General features: G+C 43.9%; 1 long non-coding RNA gene across 1 annotated transcript; it reads right to left on the bottom strand.

Moving 5' to 3' along the window:
* Window positions 1-219: 219 nt before the first annotated feature.
* LOC129834475 (uncharacterized) lies at window positions 220-4,055 on the bottom strand. Its single transcript, XR_008756261.1, has 2 exons — window positions 1,966-4,055; window positions 220-1,647 (listed from the first exon to the last, which is right to left on the bottom strand). It is a non-coding gene; the product is annotated as an uncharacterized LOC129834475 (long non-coding RNA).
* Between the last annotated feature and the right edge of the window lie 9,416 nt (window positions 4,056-13,471).

Below are 13,471 nucleotides of genomic sequence, written 5' to 3'. Positions count from 1 at the left end.
AGCTGAGTTTTTCTAGGAGCCAGCCGAACTGAAGCATGCTGATGCCTTTCCCAGAAAGACTCACAGCTGTAATCACTGCCATAGGTGATTCTAACATGTATTGACTCAGGGGTGTGAATACTTATGTAAAATTGCAAATATTTCGAAAAACATGTTTTCACTTTATCATTATGGGGTATTGTGTGTTGATGGGTGAGACAAAATAATATATTTTATCCATTTCAAATCAAATCAAATCCAATTTATTGGTCACATACACGTGTTTAGCAGATGTTATTGCGGGTGTAGAGAAATGCTTGCGCTTCTAGCTCTGACAGTGCAGTAATATCTAACAAGTAATATCAAACAGTTTCACAACATATTTCCAAAATACACGTAAATCTAGGCAAGGAATGGATTAAGAATATATACATATACAGTATGTCAGAGCAGCATTGGACTAAGATACAGTGGCGTATTATAGAATATAGTATATACATATGAGATGGGTGATGCAATATTTACACAAAATTAAAGTGACTAACATACCGTAGAACAGTATAGAGTACAGTTAATACATGTGAGATGAGTAATGCAAGATACAGATACATTATTAAAGTGATTAGTGATCCATTTCTAAAAGTGGCCAGTGATTCCTAATCTATGTCTATAGGCAGCAGCCTCTGATGTGCTAGTGATGGCTGTTTAACAGTCAGTTGTGTAGTATAGAATACAATACAGTATATACATATGAGACGTGTGAAGCAATATGTTAACACAATTTAAAAGTAACTAAGATCCTGTAGAATAGTGTTGAGTGCAGTTTATACATATGAGATGAGTAATGCTAGATACAGAAACATTATTAAAGTGGCTAGTGATCCATTTCTAAAAGTGGCCAGTGATTCCTAATCTATGTCTATAGGCAGCCAACTCTGATGTGTTAGTGATGGCTGTTTAGCAGTCTGGTGGCCTTGAGATAGAAGCTGTTTTTCAGTCTCTCGGTCCCAGCTTTGATGCACCTGTACTGACCTCGCCTCCTGGATGATAGCGGGGTGAACAGGCAGTGGCTCAGGTGGTTGATGTCCTTGATTATCTTTTTGGCCTTCCTATGGCATCGGATGCTGTAGGTGTCCAGGAGGGCGGGAAGTTTGCCCCGGTAATGCGTTGGGCAGACCGCACCACCCTCTGGAGAGCTTTGTGGTTGTGGGCGGTGCAGTTGCCATACCAGGAAGTGATACAGCCCGATAAGATGCTCTCAATTGTGCAGCTGTAAAGGTTTGTGAGAGTTTTAGGCGTTAAGCCAAATTCTGCTTCCCGGAGAGATGTTTGTTCCTGTCGGCGCAATGTACTGAGAACCCAACTGGCTTTACAGAGTCAGACAGTATATCTCGAGAGAGCCATGTTTCCGTGAAGCAGAGTATGTTAAAATCCAACTCTCGCCTTGTGCTCATCAACTTTATTATCCAGAGATTGGACATTAGCGAGTAAAATACTCAGGAGCGGTGGGTGGTGTGCACGCTTCCTAAGTCGGACCAAAAGATCGCCCTGAGTACCTCTTCTCCACCGGCGTTGTTTTGGGTCAGCCTCTGGAATAAGTTCAATTGCACTGGGGGGAGCAAACAAAGAACCTGCTCCAGGGAAGTCGTAATCCTCTTTGAATTCAGGCTGTAACACAACAGAATGTGGAACAAGTCAAGGGGTATGAATACTTTCTGAAGGTACTGTATACTACACAGTATCAAGGGTCTGAAGATCTACATATATATATAGCATTGATGTTTCGGAAAGTATTAAGACCCCACCCAGGCCCACCCATATAGTGCATTCGGAAAGTATTCAGACCCCTTCCCTTAAACCACATTTGTTACAGTCTTATTCTAAAATTGATAAAATAATTTTGCACCTCTTCAATCTACACACAATACACCATAATGACAAACCAAAAACAGATATTTTCGAAACTAGTTAAAAAAACAGAAATACCTTATTTACACAAGACATAAGTGCATCTTGTTTCCAATGATCATCCTTGAGATGTTTCTACAACTTGATTGAAGTCCACCTGTGGTAAATACAATTGACTGGACATGATTTGGAAAGGCACACATCTGTTTACATAAGGTTCCACAGTTCAGACCCAAGACCAAGCCATGAGGTCGAAGGAGTGGTCTGTAGAGCTGAGAGACAGGATTATGTCGAGTCACAGATCTGGGGAAGGGTACGAAAAGTTCTGCAGCATTGAATGTCCCCAAGAACACAGTGGCCTCCATCATTCTGAAATGGAAGAAGTTTGGAACCACCAAGACTCTTCCGAGAGCTGGTTGCCCGGCCAGAATGAGCAATCGGGGGAGAAGGGCCTTGGTCAGGGAGGTGACCAAGAACCCGATGGTCACTCTGAGAGAGCTCCAGAGTTCCTCTGTGGAGATGTGAGAACATTCCAGAAGGACAATCATCTCTGCAGCACTCCACCATCAAGGCATTTATGTTAGAGTGGCCAGATGGAAACTCCTCCTCAGTCAAAGGCACATGACAGCCCGCTTGGAGTTTGCTAAAAGGCACCTAAAGGACTCACAGACCATGAGAAACAACATTCTCTGGTCTAATGAAACCAAGACTGGCTTGATTGCAAGCGTCACGTCTAAAGGAAACCAGGCACCATCCCTACGGTGAAGCATGGTGGTGGCAGCATCATGCTGTGGGGATGTTTTTCAGTGGCAGGGACTGGGAGACTAGTCGGGATTAAGGGAAATATGAACGAAGCAAAGTACAGAGAGATCCTTGATGAAAACCTGCTCCAGACTGGGGTGAAGGTTCACCTTCCAACAGGACAACGACCCTAATCACACAGCCGAGACAACGCAGGACTGGCTTTGGGACAAGTCTCTGGATGTCCTTGAGTGGCCCAGCCAGGGCCCAGACTTGACCTGATCAACATCTCAGGAGAGACCTGAAAATAGCTGTGCAAAGACACTCCCCGTCCAACCTGGCAGAGCTTGGGAGGATCTGCAGAGAAGAATGGGAGAAACTCCCCAAATACAGGTGTGCCAAGCTTGTAGAATCATACCCAAGAAGACTTAATGAAAGTTGTATTTATTGCTGTTTGGGGCTGTAATAGCTGCCGAAGGTGCTTCAACAAAGTACTGAGTAAAGGGTCTAAATACTTATGTAAATGTAATATTTCAGCTTTTTTGGGAAAAATGTCCTCTGGTCTGATGAAACTGTTTGGCAATAATGACCATCGTTATGTTTGGAGGGAAAAGGGGGAGGCTTGCAAGCCGAAGAACACCATCCCAACCGTGAAGCACGGGGGTGGTAGCATCATGTTGTGGGGGTGCTTTGCTACAGGATGGACTGGTGCACTTCAAAAAAAAGATGGCATCATGGGGGGAGGGGGAAATTGTGTGGATATATTGAAGCAACATCTCAAGGACATCAGTCAGGAAGTTAAAGCTTGGTCGCAAATGAGTCTTCCAAATAGACAATGACCTCAAGCATACTTCCAAAGTTATGGCAAAATGGCTTAAGGACAACAAAGTCCAGGTATTGGAGTGGCCATCACAACCCCTGACCTCAATCCTATAGAAAATGTGTGGGCAGAACTGAAAACGCGTGTGCGAACAAGGAGGCCTACAAACCTGACTCAGTTACACTCGCTCTGTCAGGAGGAATGGGCCAAAATTCCCCCAACTTATTATGGGAAACTTGTGAAAGGCTACCCAAAACGTTTAATCCAAGTTAAACAATTTAAAGGCAATGCTACCAAATACTAATTGAGTGTATGTAAACTTATGTAAATCATTCTCTCTACTATTATTCTGACATTTCACATTCTTAAAATAAAGTGGTGATCCTAACTGATCTTAGACAGGGAATTTCTACTAGGATTAAATGTCAGGAATTGTGAAAAACTGAGTTTAAATGTATTCGGCTAAGGTGTATATAAACTTCCGACTTCAACTGTATATACAGCTCAAATAAGCAAAGAGAAACGACAGTCCATCATTACTTTAAGACACGATGGTCAGTCAATATGGAACATTTCAAAAACTTTGAAAGTCTCTTCAAGTGCAGTCGCAAAAACCATCAAGCGCTATGATGAAACTGGCTCTCATGAGGACCACCACAGGAATGGAAGACCCAGAGTTACTTCTGCTGCAGAGGATAAGTTCATTAGAGTTACCAGCCCAAATAAATGCTTCACGGAGTTCAAGTAAGAGACACATCTCAACATCAACTGTTCAGAGGAGACTGTGTGAATCAGGCCTTCATGTTCAAATTGCTGCAAAAAAACACTACCAAAGGACACCAAAAAGGAGAAGAGACTTGCTTGGGCCAAGAAACGTGATCAACGGACATCAGGCCGCTGGAAATTTGTCCTTTGGACTAGAGTCCAAATTGGAGATTTTTGGTTCCAACCACTGTGTCTTTGTGAGACGTGGTGTGGGTGATCAGATGATCTCTGCATGTGTATTTCCCACAGTAAAGCATGGAGGAGGAGGTGTTTTGGTGTGGGGGTGCTTTGCTGGTGGCACTGTCTGTGATTTATTTAGAATTCAAGGCATTCTTAACCAGCATGGCTACCACAGCATTCTTCTCCATCCCATCTGGTTTGGGCTTAGTGGGACTATCATTTGTTTTTCAACAGGACAATGACCCAACACATCTCCAGGCTTTGTGAGGGCTATTTTACCAAGAATGAGAGTAATGGAGTGCTGCATCAGATGACCTGGCCTCCACAATCCCCTGACCTCAACCAAATTGAGATGGTTTGGGATGAGTCGGACCGCAGAGTGAAGGAAAAGCAGCCAAAAAGTGCTCAGCATATGTGGGAACTCTTTCAAGACTGTTGGAAAAGCATTCCAGGTGAAGCTGGTTGAGATAATGCCAAGAGTGTGGAAAGCTGTTATCAAGGCAATGGGTGGCTATTTGAAGAATCTCAAATCTCAAATATATTTTGTTTTGTTTAACACTTTTTTGGTGACTACATTATTCCATATGTGTTATTTCATCATTTTGAGGTCTTCACTATTATTCTGTGAGAATAAAGACAAACCCCTGAATGAGTAGGTGTTCTAAAACTTTTGACCAGAAGTGTATATATATTTTTTACTGTGGCCTACATTTTAATCTGTTCTCCTTATCTTAATCAAATGTTGATGATGGGAGGGGGAACCATTCCGCTCTGTGATCACCTATTTGGCCTGTGAGGATGTTTATGACGAGGACAAGGGTAAACAAACACAAATGGCCATTGATGATGAAGATAAGGCATGAGAAAGAGAAGAGATTGGAACACTATCAAAACAGCCGGTCAGTCCCCATCGCGATCTCTATGGACTGCAGAAGAGCTTCAAAGACAGATGAGATTTTGTCTGAACACACACACTCGCGCACGTACTGTACATATGCTTACGCGCGCGCGCGCACACGCACACACACACACACACACACACACACACACACACACACACACACACACACACACACACACAGACAGACAGACAGACAGACAGACAGACAGACAGACAGACAGACAGACAGACAGACAGACAGACAGACAGACAGACAAAGTCTAACTAAGTTAAGGCAGAGGATGGTGTGGGAAGAAATCAAAGAAATGTCAGAGTCCAGGGATTTCTGATGTATGTCTCTGTTACATCACTGGGGACACATTTCCTCCATCTTATTTTGACTGCATTCAAATACAGATTCAGATAGAAGAAGAAAAGACAGGAAATGGGGTGCCATTTTTGGTGGGAACAGATTTGAACAAGCTTGGCGCGTTTAATAGTCAAACCACAGGTTATTTTAACTCGATTTATGACGCGCTCATTTACAAGGTACCTTAAAACAACTTTTCCCATGACATTTGGTTTTGATTTCCCTGACCCCTGACAAACACACACCTTCCCAAAATACATTTACATCTATCTGCATCAGTAGTCAATATGTCCCCCCTCCCCCCACTCTCTCTGCCACTTCACTTACACAAGAGTGCACACGCACGCGCACACACACACACAGAGCTCTTATCGCCAGACTCTCATGCGCGATTGCGCCCCCAGACTCTCCTAATCAAGACAAACGGCAGCCCCCTCCCCCTGTGCACCTCTCTCATTCCTGCCCCCCCTCAATCTCCTCCCATCCTACCCCCCTTCCCTCTTGGCCTGGTGTGGCCGCTAGCCCGCTTGGGGTCCTGCTGTAATTGGTTTAGACATAATTTACTGCTCACTTGGTAATGTAGCATTTCAGCATCTGATAAAAATCATATCAAGTCACAGCAATGGGTGCTCCAGCTTGAAAGGGAGTCATTGTAATCATTTAGATACCAAAGGGGGATCCTGCCCTCTACCTTACCCTCTTACTCCCTCTCTCTGTCTCTCTCTCGCGCGCTCTCTCTCACAGACACAGACACTCTCTCTCACTCTCTTTCTCGCTCGCTCTCTCCCTCCTATTCCAGCTCATTTTCACGGGTCGGGGCATGGCACTGTAATCATTGTTGTTTAAAAAAAGAACTGGCTCCACTCACAGGCTCCAGTCCCCCTCCTCTCTCCCTCTCTCTTTCTTTCTCTCGTTCTCTCTCCTCCCTCCCTCAGCATTTCACGGGGAGCTTGGAAGTGAGGGACCAGGATACAGAGGGGGCGAATGAGAAAAAAATCAGAGAGAGAGAGAGGGTGAGGACTGGGGGATGGAGGGAGGGATTTGTCACAGAAATAAATGCAAAGAAAAGAGTCGACCTCTTTACAAACTGAATTGATGAAAGTTGTAATTATCCCTGTTTGGGGCTTCCTATGGATTTGTGGGTATTGCGGCCCTCTTTACTTCAAACTTTCAATGAGCCGTGAGTTTGGCCCCAGGCACTTTCCCTAGCTGCCACATTGGGCTTTTGCTCTATCCCTGCAATGGCGTGTTCCACCATTCCCCTGGAGATCCACCACACATTTTTTTTACATTTCACAACTCTTTATTTTAACAGCAACGCTCATTTCTGGATTCTATGAACTGACTCGTAATTTGGGATACTTTAGCGTACATCTTCCATTGACATCGATGCATAACTTAATCTTATGAGAATAAAGAATGGTTCCTGATGTTGCAACAGGCAGACTCTGCTTAAAAAAGAAAGATATAATTGGTGTGATGCATATGGATATGAACTTCCGATTCAATTGTGTGCGAAAGGATTTTACTTCCGGGTGTGTGGAAGCGGAAAAGGAGCTTATGAGCCAGTTAATCCAATGATAACACTTATTATTACCCCTGTGCTTGCAGATTTGGTCTTTATATCTGTCACATACAGTACAGTCTCAGACTTAGGTGGTACATTTGCAAAGAATGGCTAGAATATTGTAGTTCGATTAATTGTCCTTTTCCTTTCAGACCGACCTTTGTTCAAAAATTCTGGACTTAATATGAATATTGAGCCTACATTTCACACCCATGCAGAGATTTAAGAGAGAAAGTGGGTAAACAGCCACCTTAAAGCTGCAATAAGTAACTTTTTGGGTTCTATTTCGATGCTTCTCGTTATTCCCGTTTCGTTTTTGTGTCTTATACTTTCAGTTTTGTACACCAGCTTCAAACAGCTGAAAATACAATGCTTTTGATTATGGAAAATATATTTTGCACAGCGGTTTAGGTGGTACAATCATTCTCTACACTTGCTTGTTTTGTCACAAACTGAATTTAGGCTAACTTTTGGAAATTTAGCAACCAGGAAATGGCTAAGCGATTTCTGCATATTGCACCTTTAACTCTCTCTGGTATTTGAGGCTGTGATTTAGGAGACCATATTACCCTTACCTGGATAGGGTAGGGCTGTGGAGCACACAAAATGCTTTGTTTTTTTTACGAGGCACTAAATCAGCTTTTATCAGTGTCGTCGAGGAAGATCCATTAGCACTCTGGTTTTATCCATGCTCTGTGGATTCACTGGCAACACAACTCCAAAGCCCCTCTCTCTAAATGCTCATTGGTCGCATGCTTGACCACACATAGGACGACCACGTCCAGCTAGCGAAGGTGGACGCTATCTAAACGGAACACAGACGGGTCTTGTCTATAGTCTATATACCGGCCCAGATAACTAGACAGGTGATAAAAGACTTGAAAAGTTTTTTTTAGAGAGTTCCCTATGACCCTAACTGATGATTTGGAACCCAATAGACTACTCACACACAGCCATTCCTTTTCCTATCCATGTATCAGTTGTGTCTTAACATTACTAGATAGGCTTTGACTTTTTTGGTGATGCCATGTCTAACAGTCTAGTAGTCATGTCTAATTCTGGTCGGGTTCCAACGTTATCAACCATGTTTTTCCAGCATGTCATTTTCATTAATGAAAATGATGACATCAAAATGCATGTTTTTCCAAAAATGTTTATTAACCGAGGTTTTAAATGATGTTAACTTGAGCATCATTCCATTTCACTTGAGCATCATTTGTTGCCATTGCTGTACAGGCTTCATCCATCACCGTGGGATTAAGATTTGAGTTGGGCGATCCAGAGTGATCGGAGAGTAAAGCAGCGGGTTGAAGCCAACACAGCCGGGGAATCTTCGTGCAAAGAGCCGACTCCAGTGTCGTCAGAGGTTAACCATCTTGTCTTTGTGTCATTTGCGTGTAGTTAGAGCCGCCACCACGGTGCTTAAGTTTTCACAGGCCGGGGGCCACACAACCAAGGGGGAACTATTAGTACTTATTCCCGAAAAGTAAGTTGTTGAAGTACTTGCTAAATGAAATGCAGACTCGTATATCTCCAGAAAGAGAGGGGCAGGAAGTAAATAGATGGTTTCCCTGATCATTCCAAAGTAAATACGTTCGAAAACTGTTTCCATCCACTTTATAGTGCAATCGTCTGGGTCCTATTTACACCATGAGCTATTTATCCGTCTTCACTAGTGCATCCATGACCATACGCACAGCTGAAAGGTATTGTGCCTTGGGTGAAAACCTTGTGAAGGGCCAAATCTCCTTGAGTTGAAATAACAGAAAAGGGATTAACAATCCGTGTGGCTATGTGGTTTAAATGCCCAACCTCTAACTTGATAGATTTAACAATTTAATAATGTGTACAAAAGGGCGAAAGTAGGGCTCCAATTATGGTGGAACCAAAGTAAAATACAATCTGATCACAGGCTATAGCTCACGGACTGGAAACCATTTCGAAAACCAAATAACAAGCAAAGTGTTTAATATTGGTTGGGTTCGTTTAAGACGGCCAATAGAAATACAATCGTGTGGCCAAGGCAGACAGCCTAATTGTTGATTAATCCCACTGAATATGACTCAAAACGTTCACGTCTACACATCTGCATGTAAACAATTAATCCCAAACACCTCCTCTTACTTTGAACGCAAACAAATTACATTTCCAGCCTTTTATAATACCCCCCCCCCCCCCTTCCCCCCCATGACGACTCAACCAAACTGAAGTCGAGAGTGTACTGGGCACGAATTTTCACCACAAAAGTCACTTAGTGCATTTTCGGCCCCTTTCCAGAGGGAGTCAAGTGCAGCCCCTTGGCTTTGTTATAAGCACTCCGCCACCCCCTGTGGTAGCTGAGCGCCTCCAGAAACAAGAGGCACGCCTCACCCCCCCATGAAACCTCACTGAGCTGTCAAAGCGACGGGATTAACTTCAGGCCAATAACATGCAATTAGATTCATTTTCCCTCCTTAAGCCTATTTAGACCACAGCTGAGCAGCTAGTGGTCCCCTTTAGCTGAATTTAATTGTGTTTCTCGCACAATGAGCTGTGAGTTACATGGGTTGGAAATGGGCAACCAAGGCGGGCCATACTGTATGGTGGAGCGCCGGATTCCAGAGCAACCAAGTCTGGTTACAGCAAAGACGTAGAGGAGGTGATTGAGGTGATCGTGGGGCCTCCAGGCAGAATTCCACAGAGTTTCCCATCCACGGCCCGAGGGGAAGACTGCTGGTGGGTGCTCTTTTTGTCACTGCGGCCGAGAAACCGACACCGTCCTTAATCGTGTAACTTTGTGTGCTGTCCCTTTTACGGGCGTGCTAATCCCATTACGTGCAAATAAAGACGTAATCATGAGTCCCCACCTCTCCTGTTCATTTGCAGGCCTTATTTGCCATTGTCGGGGGAGTCCATTCAGCCACCATTGTGTGCTGACTGACAATCCCTGCTGAGTTGAGAAGGAGAGAACGAAGGTGAGGAGAAGGAGAAGGCGGAGGAGGAGGATGGGTGTGTTGGGAGCATCATCACCAAATACTTCTTTCCTAAAAAGTTATAAAACTAGTGCCACTGGAATCAAGTGGGAAGCATGCAACGATGATTTGACCGATTGATTGTTTCATCGCAGACAATACCATGCGCTTTACGTGTCTTTGAACACATTCACACCCGAGGCTTAATAAAGATCGCTCTTCTCCGAGCTTCTTCTTCCTGTGATGAATAGAAAGCGACCCTTCCATTCTCTATTCATCTCCTGTCCTCTGCCCCCCATTCATGCAGTTACATAGGTGTTATGTACGTGTAACGCCATTACAGTACTTGACTAATGAGAGACCATTGCTCTCTGTCTGTAGAACGGTGCACCTTTGCCAACTCGTTGTATAAGCCCATCAGTAGAGCTCTCTATCACATTCTCACTCAAGCAGAAGGAGAGACACTAGCATCTCAGCAGAGCAAATCAAAGGATATACAGTTGGGGTCCAAAAGTATTGAGCAAAAAATACGTAATACAAATACTGAGCTATATTGTATGCCCCCCAAAAATGAAAAAATTATATTATTTATATTAATACAATTGCTCAGATATAGGATAACGACACTGAGCCTTTTTCTAAAATGTTTTATGAGATTGAAATTGGATTGGATCTGAGACCATTCCGCCGTACAGATTATTTTCCGATCCTTGATATCCCTTGCCTGCGCTTGTGGACTGCCTCCTTCAATTCAAACCCACTTCAATATTCAATCAATATTCTCTGCCTATGTATTGTTCTTTCAAAGGCCAAATCCAACATTGGTGTGCGTGGCCAAATACCAGCTGTGGGTTTGGCCATCGAAAGAACAATGCATATGCAGAAAGTACCTGATACCTACTGTAACATATGGTGGTGGATATGTTATGTTGTGGGACTATTTTGCTTCCACTGGTCCTGGGGCACTTGTTAAGGTCAATGGCATCGTGAACTTTATCAAGTACCAGGATTTTTTAGCCATGAACCTTGTTACCTCTGCCAGGAGGCCGCACATGGATCTTCCAGCAAGACAATAACCCCAAGCACTAATCAAAATCCACAAAGAAATGGTTAATTGACCACAAAATCTAGATTTTGCAATGGCCTTCTCAGTCTCCGGACTTGAACGCCATTGAAAAACGGTGGTTTGATGTGAAGAGGGCAGTCCAGAAGCGCAGATGAAGAATATCAAGGATCTGGAAAGATTACGTATGGAGGAATGGTCTAAGATCCCTTCCCATGTGTTCTCTAGAAAAAGGCTCAGTGTCATTATCCTCGCAAGGGGAGGGTGCTAGAGTATTTACCGTTTTTTTCAATCGCTAACATGCATTGGTCAAAACTGAAGTCACACTGTCACAACTCTTCACACAGTCAGCGAATCAGAAGTGTATGTGGACCAAACTGTGAATCATTTTGAATTGTTCTCACACAAAATGCATTCAATGACCACATTCCCCCGAAATCTCCGACCACATTCTCCGAAACACTTTTCTCATTCATACTCCACCACCTGTAAAACAATATATTTGCGGCACATTTTCAAATGCTAACACACTGTTTCCAAAACTGTGAAAAACGCATTCAAAACAGAATGAATAGCAAATGTCGTGCGTTTCTGCAGTAACCTTACTGAAAGGTATAGAAAATCTCAGCAGAATATTTAATCATTCCATGTTTAAAAATCATTCCATCATTGATATCATTCCATCATGATTAATCATTCCATCATTCCATCATTCCAATCATTGCAATTTCAGCTGAAAGCCTACCCAAGTGTCCTGTTATTAGTCTCGTAACCAAACAGACAAAAGAGGACGGCTTCGGAGAGTAAGGATGGCAGGGAGTGGGAGAATGCGTGGAGGACAAAGGAGAGGAAGACCAAGAGAGGTGGTCTCTGATGAGATAAGGGCCACAATTATTGACCATGTTGTAAACCATGGTCTCTCTTTGAGAGAGGCCGGTTTACGGGTGCAACAAAATCTGCAGCGTTCAACAGTTGCATCAATAGTACAAAATGCAAAACAACAGGTGAAATGTGCATCCTTCAATGATAATTGAACTACATATTACAGTACAATACAGTATGTTCACATTTTTACATGTACTGACATTTTAAAATATATTGATTGTTTTGTGTTATTTTAATTTTATTATTTTTTATAAATTTTATCCCCTTTTCTCCCCAATTTTCGTGGTATCCAATCGCTAGTAATTACTATCTTGTCTCATCGCTACAACTCCCGTACGGGCTCGGGAGAGACGAAGGTCGAAAGCCATGCATCCTCCGAAGCACAACCCAACCAAGACGCACTGCTTCTTAACACAGCGCTGTCGGAGGAAACACCGTGCACCTGGCCCCCTTGGTTGGCGCGCACTGCGCCCGGCCCGCCACAGGAGTCGCTGGAGCGCGATGAGACAAGGATATCCCTACCGGCCAAACCCTCCTTAACCCGGACGACGCTAGCCCAATTGTGCGTCGCCCCACGGACCTCCCGGTCGCGGCCGGCTGCAACAGAGCCTGGGCGCGAACCCAGAGACTCTGGTGGCGCAGCTAGCACTGCGATGCAGTGCCCTAGACCACTGCGCCACCCGGGAGGCCTGTTTTGTGTTTTTCAGTAGGATCCAAAGGTTGCCTCCCACAGGAGGGAGAGGCAGAATATTATCAGATGCGCAGGAAATTGGCATTGTTGACATGGTAATTGGCAACAATGCAATAAAACTGCGGGAAATTCGGGACAGAGTGCTGGCAGACAATATCCCTTTTGGGAATGTGAATACGGTCAGCACAACGACATTTGCCAGAGTCCCAGAGAAACCTCAAATAAGGATGAAGCAGTTGTACCCTTTTGAGAGAACCGGTGAACGTGTGAAAGAACTCCGGTATCAAAATGTCCAGGGAAGATGTCTGTTCAATAACTTAACAGGGTACGTACGCAGCTATGCATAATGTAAAGTACTGTAAAACTGTGAATTTACTGTATTTTAGAGAGTAATGGAGATGGAAGCCAGGCGAACTGCACATACATTCATCTTTGTGGATGAAGCTGGATTCAACCTGGCAAAAACTCACCGCAGGGGAAGAAATGTGAATGGACAGAGAGCAACCGTGGATGTCCCAGGCCAGAGCTAACATCACAAAGTGTGCAGCCGTGTCCAATGATGGTCTGCTGTTACACAAACAACTCATTGGCCCCTACAATACAGAGATGCTCATTTATTTTCTGGATGACCTGCATAATCAACTTGTGCCAGCGGAGGGGAGAGGGGAAAG

Source organism: Salvelinus fontinalis, chromosome 3 (genome assembly GCF_029448725.1).
Source record: "Salvelinus fontinalis isolate EN_2023a chromosome 3, ASM2944872v1, whole genome shotgun sequence".
Taxonomy (NCBI): domain Eukaryota; kingdom Metazoa; phylum Chordata; class Actinopteri; order Salmoniformes; family Salmonidae; genus Salvelinus; species Salvelinus fontinalis.
This window is presented reverse-complemented; position numbering and strand designations above follow the sequence as displayed.